The sequence below is a fragment of the Oncorhynchus kisutch genome, linkage group LG5, assembly GCF_002021735.2.
Source record: "Oncorhynchus kisutch isolate 150728-3 linkage group LG5, Okis_V2, whole genome shotgun sequence".
Taxonomy (NCBI): Eukaryota; Metazoa; Chordata; class Actinopteri; order Salmoniformes; family Salmonidae; genus Oncorhynchus; species Oncorhynchus kisutch.
The window spans coordinates 17,339,287-17,350,513 of NC_034178.2; positions in this window are offsets into that span (position 1 = coordinate 17,339,287).

Here is an 11,227-nt window from a genome sequence, read left to right on the forward strand (position 1 = left end):
CGTCGTGGAGTCCTTTGTTAAATCTTCTTCTTTGTCAATGAGGTTTAACGGCGGTTGGCATCCATCAATGTTGCATTACCGCCACCTACTAGACTGGAATATAACTCCCTTAGACTTTGCTGGATAATAAATAAATAAATAAATACGAATAAACAAATAAATAAATACCCTACCATCTAACCCTAAACTCATCATCCTACTCAACTGTTTAAATCAATTTAGTCCTACCTCAGGCCAACAGCCTGAAAGGATGGGATACCACCACTTAACATACCCTGTAACTCTTCTGACGTCCAGTCTTGCACATCCAAATACCTCCCTGCAGCTGCCACCAAAACCTAAATTTTCTGCGACTTACATTCTATCCCTGCAGTACAGTTGATAACCATTGCTATGAATGCTAAAAATCAAATCTTACTGAAACATATCACTTGTTGGCCTATCCTTGTACAGCTGTACTATTCACACCACTCCTCTCAGGATCCCTCCTCCTTGATCCATCTTCCTCTACTTTCTTCATTGCTTCAGCATACAACAACTTCTGCACTACTCTAACCCTGGAAACCTCAATCTGCCGCTCTTACACCGGACATTTCCGATCCCCAGCCCCATGGGCACCCCTACAATTAACAAATACCACTATTTTCCCCAATGCTACACATTCCTTTGTCTCATGCCCTTCTGCACATTTCTCACACCTAGGAACCTCCCTCCTACACACTGCTGCAACATGCCCATAAGCTTGACACCTATAACAACTTAATGTATTTGGCACAAAGCTCATATGGGATAATTTATTATCCTAACAGCACTTTGTTAGGCAGTGTCAACATCAAAAGGACAGACAACAACTCTTCTGTTTTCCACCATAATTTGCAAATAAATTCTTTAACAATCCAGGTCAACATTCACAAGGCCGCGGTGCCAGAAGGATTATCAGTATGTGTACTCAGAGCATGCGCAGACCAACTGGCAAGTGTCTTTGCTGACATTTTCAATCCCTGACCGAGTCTGTACTACCTACCTGTTTCAAGCAGACCACCATAGTCCCTGTGCCCGAGAAAGCGAATGTAACCTGCCTAAATAACTACTGCCCCGGAGGCATGAAGTGTTTTGAAAGGCTAGAAAAGGCTCACATCAACACCATCATCCCGGAAACCCTAGACCTACTCCAATTTGTATACCGCACCAATAGATCCACAGATGACACAATCTCAAACGCACTCTACACTGTTCTGGACAAAAGGAACACCTATGTGACAATGCTGTTCTTTGACTACAGCTCAGCGTTCAACACCATAGTGCCCACAAAGCTCATCACTAAGCTAAGGACCCTGGGACTAAACACCTCCCTCTGCAACTGGATCCTGGACTTCCTTACGGGACTCCCCCAGGTGGTAAGGGTAGGCAACAACACATCTGCCACGCTGATCCTCAATACGGGGGTGCCTCCTCAGGCCTACAACAATGATGAGACAGCCTATAGGGAGGAGGTCAGAGACCTGGCTGTGTGGTGCCAGGACAACAACCTCTCCCTCAACGTGAGTAAGACAAAGGAGATGATCATGGACTACAGGAAAAGGAAGGCCGAACATGGCCTTCATTCACATCGACGGGGCTGTAGTGGAGCGGTCGAGAGTTTCAAGTTCCTTAGTGTCGACATCATCAACAAACTATCATGGTCCAAACTCACCAAGAATGTTGTGAAGATGGTACGACAACACCTTTTCTCCCTCAGGAGACTGAAAAGATTTGGCATGGGTCCCCAGATGCTCAAAAAGTTCATCAGCGGCCTCCCGGGTGGCGCAGTGGTTAAGGGCGCTGTACTGCAGCGCCAGCTGTGCCACCGGAGACTCTGGGCTTGCACCCAGGCTCTGTCATAACCGGCCGCGACCAGGAGGTCCGTGGGGCGACGCACAATTGGCCTAGCGTCGCCCGGGTTAGGGAGGGGTTGGCCGGTAGGGATATCCTTGTCTCATCGCGCACCAGCGACTCCTGTGGCGGGCCGGGCGCAGTGCGCGTTAACCAAGGTTGCCAGGTGCACGGTGTTTCTTCCGACACATTGATGCGGCTGGCTTCCGGGTTGGATGTGCGCTGTGTTAAGAAGCAGTGCGGCTTGGTTGGGTGGTGTATCGGAGGACGCATGACTTTCAACCTTCCTCTCCCCCGAGCACGTACGGGAGTTGTAGCGATGAGACAAGATAGTAGCTACTAAACAATTGGATACCACAAAATTGGGGAGAAAACGGGGTAAAATGTACATTTATTTTTTATTTGTTTAAGTTCATCAGCTGCACCATCGAGAGCATCCTGATTTGTTGCATCATCGCCTAGTATGGTACCAGCTGGTCATCCGACCGTTAGGCGCTACAAAGGGTAGTGCGCATTGATCCAAGATGGCGTAGCAGTCAGACATCTTTGTCCTGTCGTGTCCCTTGTATATATCATTTTCCATCTTTTTCTTCGCACATCTTTTTAAATATTTTGCTAAACCTCAACTTCTAAATACTCTCCTGCAACCCGCCTCACCCAATGTGGCGTGGATCTGCTTTTTTTCCAAAAGTATTTATATTTTTCTTCGGATCTGGAATCCGTCAACTGAAGCTAGCCAGCTAACTACCAGCTATCAGTCAGCAAACCATTGCCAGCGGTCATCAGCTAACCTTCAGCTCGGAAAGCTCTCGCCAGTTCGAGCAAAGTGACTAACCAGAGCATAACGGACCTATTATTTTTATCCCCGGATTCCTACCGCAAACTGAACATTTTCATCTGGATCTTCACAACTAGCTAACCGCAATCCCGGATGACTACTCCTGGCTAACGTTTCCATCCCAGAGCAAGCACCGATTAGCTTGAAGCTAGCTCGGCCAGGGCTCCTGTAATACCACCGAAGCATATTCCTGGGCTACAATATCCGGAACCCTTCTATAGCTGGTATGGGGCACGGAACCCGGCAGATCCCCTACGACTGGAGTACCGACATAATCTGCCCGAGGACTCCAACAGGCCCCTCAGACGCGACGCCCGCTGAAGACCCATTCTGCTAACCAGCTAGGCCTGCTAGCTACCTAGAGCTACTTGGAACCCTACTAATTCCATGACTTGTCTATCGACGTCACCGCACGAAGAGGCAAAAACAGACTTACCCCCATTGCGACATCCCCCAAAGGCTAACTTGCTAGCCCCTGCTATCTGCTTGCTAACCCGGTCTGCTAACTGCTAGCTTTCCGGCCACGGTCTGCTAACTGCTAGCTTGCCTGCCCGGTCTGCTAACTGCTAGCCCCTGCTAACTGCTTGCTAAGTTTGTTTTATAAGTCCTGCTTTAGCACACTCTGCCAACCCAGATGGCTTAGCCGTGTCTGAATCCTAGCTTAGGAAAACCACCAAAAACCCTGAAATCTCCATCACTAACTTTAACGTTTTCCACCAAGATAGAGCTGCCAAAGGGGGAGGTGTTGCAATCTACTGCAAAGATAGCCTGCAGAGTTCTGCATTACTATCTAAGTCTGTACCCAAACAATTTGAGCTTCTACTTCTAAAAATGCACCTTTCCAGAAGCAAGTCTCTCACTGATGCCGCTTGCTATAGACCTCCCTCTGCCCCCAGCTGTGCCCTCGATACCATATGTGAATTGATTGCCCCCCATCTATCCTCTGAGCCTGTGCTACTAGGTGACCTAAACTGGGACATGCTTAACACCCCAGCCAACCTACAATCTAAGCTTGATGCCTTCAATCTCACACAAATTATCAATGAACCTACCAGGTACAACCCCAAATCAGTAAACACGGGCACCCTCATAGATGTCATCCTAACTAACTCGCCCTCTAAATACACCTCTGCTGTTTTCAATCAAGATCTCAGGGATCACTGCCTCATCGCCTGCATCCGTAATCGGTCTGCGACCAAACAACCACCCCTCATCACTGTCAAACGCTCCCTGAAACACTTCTGCGAGCAGGCCTTTCTAATCGACCTGGCCCGGGGTATCCTGGAATGACATTGACCTCATCCCGTCAGTAGATGATGCCTGGCTATTCTTTAAAAGTGCCTTCCTCACGAACTTAAATAAGCATGCCCCTCTCCAAAAAAATAGAACTAGGAATATATATAGTCCTTGCTTCACTCCAGACCTGTCTGCCCTTGACCAGCACAAAAACATCCTGTGGCGTTCTGCATTAGCATCGAATAGCCCCCGTGATATGCAACTTCTCAGGGAAGTTAGGAACAAATATACACAGGCAGTTAGAAAAGCTATGGCAAGCTTTTTTAAACAGAAATTTGCATCCTGTAGTACTAACTCAAAAAAGTTTGGGGACACTGTAAAGTTCATGGAGAATAAGAGCACCTCCTCCCAGCTGCCTACTGCTCTGAGGCTAGGGAACACTGTCTCCACCGATAAATCCACTATAATTGAGAATTTCAAAAGCATTTCTCTACGGCTGGCCATGCTTTCCACATGGCTACACCTACCCCGGTCAACTGCCCAGCACCCTCCACAGCAACCCGCCAAAGCCGCCACCATTTCTCCTTTACCCAAATCCAGATAGCTGATGTTCTGAAAGAGCTGCAAAATCTGGACCCCTACAAATCAGCTGGGCTAGACAACTTCAAAGGGGAGACACTCTAGACCCAAATTGTTACAGACCTATATCTATCCTACCCTGTCTTTCTAAGGTCTTCGAAAGCCAAGTTAACAAACAGATTACTGACCATTTTGAATCCCACCATACCTTCTCCGCTATGCAATCTGGTTTCAGAGCTGGTCATGGGTGCACCTCAGCCACGCTCAAGGTTCTAAACGACATCATAACCACCATCGATAAGAGACATTACTGTGCAGCCGTATTCATCGACCTGGCCAAGGCTTTCGACTCTGTCAATCACAACATTCTTATTGGCAGACTCGACAGCCTTGGTTTCTCAAAAGATTGCCTCGCCTGGTGTAGTGGAAATTTCCTGTATTACCAAATCACAAGAGAGCAAACCACACACAAGACAGAGTTATCATAAAGTCCATCTTTAATTATATGAGCTCCATCACAACCCTGTGACTCTCAGATCAATTCAGTGTCTATAAATGAATTATCTGAGAGTGCTTACACATTGCAACTGAGATCCTTTATAGCAAAGACACACATAGCCAGACAGCATTGGCTATAAATTATCGTTCAGCTTTGGTCTCCTAAACTATGTTCTTATCTCGCTCTTGGTACCACTCAGAACCAAAAACACTACCTCTTCCAATGGCATATATTAAATACACCCCCTCCTGGACAAGATCACAGAGAGACAGTGACTGGCACACAGACATTGTGGAGCCAAGAGATAATTGTTTCCCCCTCAATCATCCCTTCACATGGTTTAAAATATACATTTACACATGACTCATTCACATATAAGAATAACCAGACCTCTCCCCTCTCTGGGCCCAAGTAACTTTTTCCACATAAGCATGCTATAAAATGAATAAAACATCTTATTTATAAATGTTACCTAAAGAATTCTGATTCTGCCACGACACTGGTTTACCAACTACTTATCTGATAGAGTTCAGTGTGTCAAATCAGAGGACCCGTTGTCCGGACCTCTGACAGTCTCTATGGGTGTGCCACAGGGTTCAATTCTCGGGCCGACTCTCTTTTCTGTATATATCAATGATGTTGCTCTTGCTGCTGGTGATTCTCTGATCCACCTTTACGCAGAAGACACCATTCTGTATACATCTGGCCCCTCCTTGGACACTGTGTTAACTAACCTCCAGACGAGCTTCAATGCCATACAACTCTCCTTCCATGGCCTCCAACTACTCTTAAACGCAAGTAAAACTAAATGCATGCTATTCAATCGATCACTGCCCGCACCTGCTCGCCCGTCCAGCATCACTACTCTGGACGGCTCTGACTTAGAATACGTGGACAACTACAAATACCTGGGTGTCTGGTTAGACTGTAAACTCTCCTTCCAGACTCACATTAAGCATCTCCAATCCAATATTAAATCTAGAATCGGCCTCCTATATCGCAACAAAGCATCCTTCACTCATGCTGCCAAACATACCCTCGTAAAACTGACCATCCTACTGATCCTCGACTTTGGTGATGTCATCTATAAAATAGCCTCCAACACTCTACTCAACAAACTGGATGCAGTCTATCACATTGCCATCCGTTTTGTCACCAAAGGCCCAAACACTACCCACCATTGTGACCTGTACGCTCTCGTTGGTTGGCCCTCGCTTCATACTCGTCACCAAACCCACTGGCTACAGGTTATCTACAAGTCTCTGCTAGGTAAAGCCCCGCTGTATCTCAGCTCACTGGTCACCATAGCAGCACCCACTCGTAGCACGTGCTCCAGCAGGTATATCTCACTGGTCACCCCCAAAGCCAATTCCTCCTTTGGTCGTCTTTCCTTCCAGTTCTCTGCTGCCCATGACTGGAACGAATTGCAAAAATCTTTGAAGCTGGAGACTCACATCTCCCTCACTAGCTTTAAGCACCAGCTGTCAGAGCAGCTTACAGATCACTGCACCTGTACATAGCCCATCTGTAAACAGCCCATCTATCTATCTACCTCATCACCATACTGGTATTTATTTATTTTGCTCCTTTGCACCCCAGTATCTCTACTTGCACATTCATCTTCTGCCGATCTACCATTCCAGTGTTTATTTGATATATTGTAATTACTTCGCCACCATGGCCTATTTATTTCCTTAACTTACGTAATTTGAACTCACTGTATATAGAATTTTTGTTTTATTTTGTTCTACTGTATTATTGACTGTATTTTTTGTTTATTCCATGTGTAACTCTGTGTTGTTGTATGTGTCAAATTGCTACGCTTTATCTTGGCCAGGTCGCAGTTGCAAATGAGAACTTGTTCTCAACTAGCCTACCTGGCTAAATAAAGGTGAAATAAATAAAAAAATATCCCAGTACATCACTGGGGCCAAGCTTCCTGCCATCCAGGACCTACATAATAGGTGGTGTCAGAGGAAGGCCCAAAAATATCAGACTCCAATCATCCAAGTCATAGACTGTTCACTCTGCTACCGCACGGCAAGCGGCACCTGAGCGCCAAGTCTAGGTCCAAAAGCCTCTTTAACAGCTTCCACCCCCAAGCCATAAGACTGTTGAACAATTAATCAAATATTTGCATTGACACCCCCGTTTGTTTTTACGCTGCTGCTACTCACTGTTTACAACAGTTGAAGTCTGAAGTTTACATACACTTAAGTTGGAGTCATTAAAACTCGTTTTTCAACGAATTTCATGTTAACAAACTATAGCTTTGGCAAGTCGGTTAGTACATATACTTTGTGCATGACACACAGATAATTTAACTTATTATTCACTGTATCACAATTCCAGTGGGTCAGAAGTTTACATACACTAAGTTGACTGTGCAATTAAACAGCTTTGAAAATTCCCGAAAATTATGTCATGGCTTTAGAAGCTTCTGATAGGCTAATTGACGTAATTTGAGACAATTGGAGGTGTACCTGTGGATGTCTTTCAAGGCCTACCTTTAAACTCAGTGCCTCTTTGCTTGACATCATGGGAAAATCAAAAGAAATCAGCCAAGACCTCAAAACATAAATTGTAGACCTCCACAAGTCTGGTTCATCCTTGGGAACAATTTTCAAATGCCTGAAGGTACCAAGTTCATCTGTACAAACAATAGTATGCAAGTATAAACACCATGCGACCACGCAGCCGTCATACCGCTCAGGAAGGAGACGTCTTCTGTCTCCTAGAGATGAATGTACTTTGGTGAGAAAAGTGCAAATCAATCCCAGAACAACAGCAAAGGACCTTGTGAAGATGCTGGAGGAAACAGGTACAAAAGTATCTATATCCACAGTAAAACGAGTCCTATATCGACATAACCTGAAAGGCCACTCAGCAAGGAAGAAGCCACTGCTCCTAAACCACCATTAAAAAGCCAGACTATGGTTTGCAACTACACATGGGGACAAAGATCATACTTTTTGTTTGAATTGTTTGGCCATAATGACCATTGTTATGTTTGGAGGAAAAAGGGGGATGCTTGCAAGCAGAAGAACACCCTCCCAACCGTGAAGCACGGGGTTGGCAGCATAATGTTGTGGGGGTGCTTTGCTGCAGGAGGGACTGGTGCACTTCACAAAATAGATGGCATCATGAGGCTGGAAAATTATGTGGAAATATTGAAGCAACATCTCAAGACATCAGTCAGGAAGTTAAAGCTTGGTCGCAAGTGGGTCTTCCAAATGGACAATGACCCCAAGCATACTTCCAAAGTTGTGGAAAAATGGCTTAAGGACAACAAAGTCAAGGTATTGGAGTGGCCATCACAAAGCTCTGACCTCAATCCCATAGAAAATTTGTGGGCAGAACTGAAAAAGCGTGTGCGAGCAAAGAGGCCTAAAAACCTGACTCAGTTACACCAGCTCTGTCAGGAGGAATGGGCCAGTATTCACACAACTTATTGTGGGAAGCTTGTAGAAGGCTACCTGAAACATTTGACCCAAGTTAAACAATTTAAAGGCAACGCTACCAAATACTAATTGAGTGTGTGTCAAATTCTGACCCACTGGGAGTGTGATTAAAGAAATAAAAGCTTAAATAAATCACTCTCTAATATTATTCTGGCATTTTACATTCTTAAAATAAAGTGGTGATCCTAACTGACCTAAGACGATACATTTTTACTCCGATTAAATGTCAGGAATTGTGAAAAACTGATTTTAAATATATTTGGCTAAAGTGTATGTAAACTTCCATCTTCAACTGTATCTATGCATAGTCACTTTACCCCTACCTACATGTACAAATTACCTCGACTAACCTTTACCCCTGCTGGTACGTGGTTTCGGTACCCCCTGTACCTTATTATTATGCCTTATTATTGTGTTGTGTTGTGTGACAAAACTGCACATTTTAGAGTGGCCTTTTGTCCCCAGCACAAGGTGCACCTGTGTAATGATCATGCTGTTTAATCAGCTTCTTGATATGCCACACTTGTCAGGTGGATGGATTATCTTGACAAGGGCTAAAATGCTCACTAACAGGGATGTAAACAAATGTATGCACACAATTTGAGAGGAATAAGCCTTTCGTGCATAATTATGGAACATTTTGGGATCTTTTATTTCAGCTTGTGAAACATGGGACCAACACTTTACATGTTGCGTTTATATTTTTGTTCAGTGTAGTGCATTTGATTTTACCATATTAGTTGTTGTAATATTTGATCTGTCTTTTCTCGAGGATGAAACTGGAATAGCAACCAGCTTTGTGTGGCTTGTTTTAGAAAATGATTTTTTTTTTAATAAAAAGGGGTTCCATTTCATTTAACTGAAAATGAGAGGTTGTAATCTGGATAAAGGGAAAAAGGCAATTTTTGAACAAGGGATGATCCATTTTTACTAATCTACTGGAGAACAAGTTCAGGTTTAAGTATAACTTTTCTATGACAGGTTTTTTAAATTCATTTTATTGAACCTTTATTTAACTAGGCAAGCCAGTTAAGAATAAATTCTTATTTACAATGACGTCCAACCCCGGCCAAACTCTAACCTGGACAACGCAGGGCCAATTGTGCGCTGCCCTATGGGACTCCCAATCACGGCCGGTTGTGATACAGCCCAGGATATAACCATGGTCTGTAGTGACGCCTCTAGCACTGAAATGCAGTGCCTTAGACCGCTGCGCCACTCTGGAGCCCTGATGCTTTTAGTGAGCGGTTTAATGCTTTAATATTTCATGAGTTAAGCCCCCAAAACTCATATTCATTATACAAATAGGCATGTTTTTTTTTGTCTGGGTTGCCATTCCAAATAAAGGGAAATTATTTTTTGCTTAAATTATTTTAAAGACAAATTGTTTTCCATGTGCCGGGACATATATAAGATAGGTAAACTGGGATGTGACTAAAGAATGAATCATGGTGATTTTTCCACAAATAGACATCCTTACCGTAGTAGCAAAATCGTATCTATTTTTGCTAACTTTCTGTTCTAATTTGTTGTAGTAAGTTATTTTATTTCTTTAGGGACCTTGAAATTAACATTTTGATGTTAGTTTCAATCAGTCCAAATAACTGTCTGGTAATTTATTATGTCAAAAAATGTGTTATTATTGTATTTCATTTGTATTAATCATAATTACATTTGATGATTTAAACAATAACTGTGTACATGATTATTTTATGCAAAATTGTAATGTCTTCTAATCAAATGAGAAGTTTTAAGAAGAAGAAAAAATATTCACAATAATTCAATTTACAACAATAGGCACAATAGTTTCACAATATCATACAAACAAAGGCCTGCGCAGGATCTACAATGAAAATAATAGGATACATAATAAAAAATAAAAAAAGAGTAGGACAACAATACATACTGTAGCAGGGGTTCTCATAAAATCGGATTTGCATCCATAACAGTTGTCTGAAATGTACATACTTTTTTGTTCTTCAGCAATTTAAGGGATTCCGTATAAATGTGGAATTCATGTTGGAAAAGTTGGGGTTAGTCTTCGTAAATGTCACTTTGTCGATAAAAAATCGCCAATATTTATTATATTGGTTAGAAATTCCGAATTTGAATATTTTATCATAGCCCCATATACAGTATATGATATAATATCTCGAAAAATAAAGCGCAAACCAGTCTTGAAGAGGAGTCCAGCATGTTTGGGTGAAGGTACAGGAGAAGAATATGCATGGTCCGCAGTTTTGGCCAAGGTTGAAACGAAGCCTGGATAAATATTATTGAGCATTTTAAAGTGCACTTTAGTTTACAGGGGAAGCTAAGATAAATCGTTTTTATTGCAATGGACTGGCAGCCTACTTGTCTTCTTTCTTGGATTAACTGCCAGTTACCCCATCTCACCAAAAGCAGGGGGCATGAAATCACAGCGATTATAGAGCTCGCCAGTTTGTAGTCCTAGAACCCGGAAATTAGTAACCTCTGGTTTGTTCAACCATCTCTTTGGAATAAATGCCGAAAATTAGGTCTGAGTTTGACACAGGTTTATGAGATGTTATACTTTTTGTTGTATGAGATAATATTAGTCAGTTAACATTACCTTTATGAATAAGCCTTTGTGCTTTTTTTATTACATAAATTCATCAAAATTCACAAAAAGTGAAAATGAACGCATAGAAGAAAAAGTATAAGATCTAAACGTGTGTTTAGAACATGACTTATTTTCGTAGTTTATTAAAAAAACATACA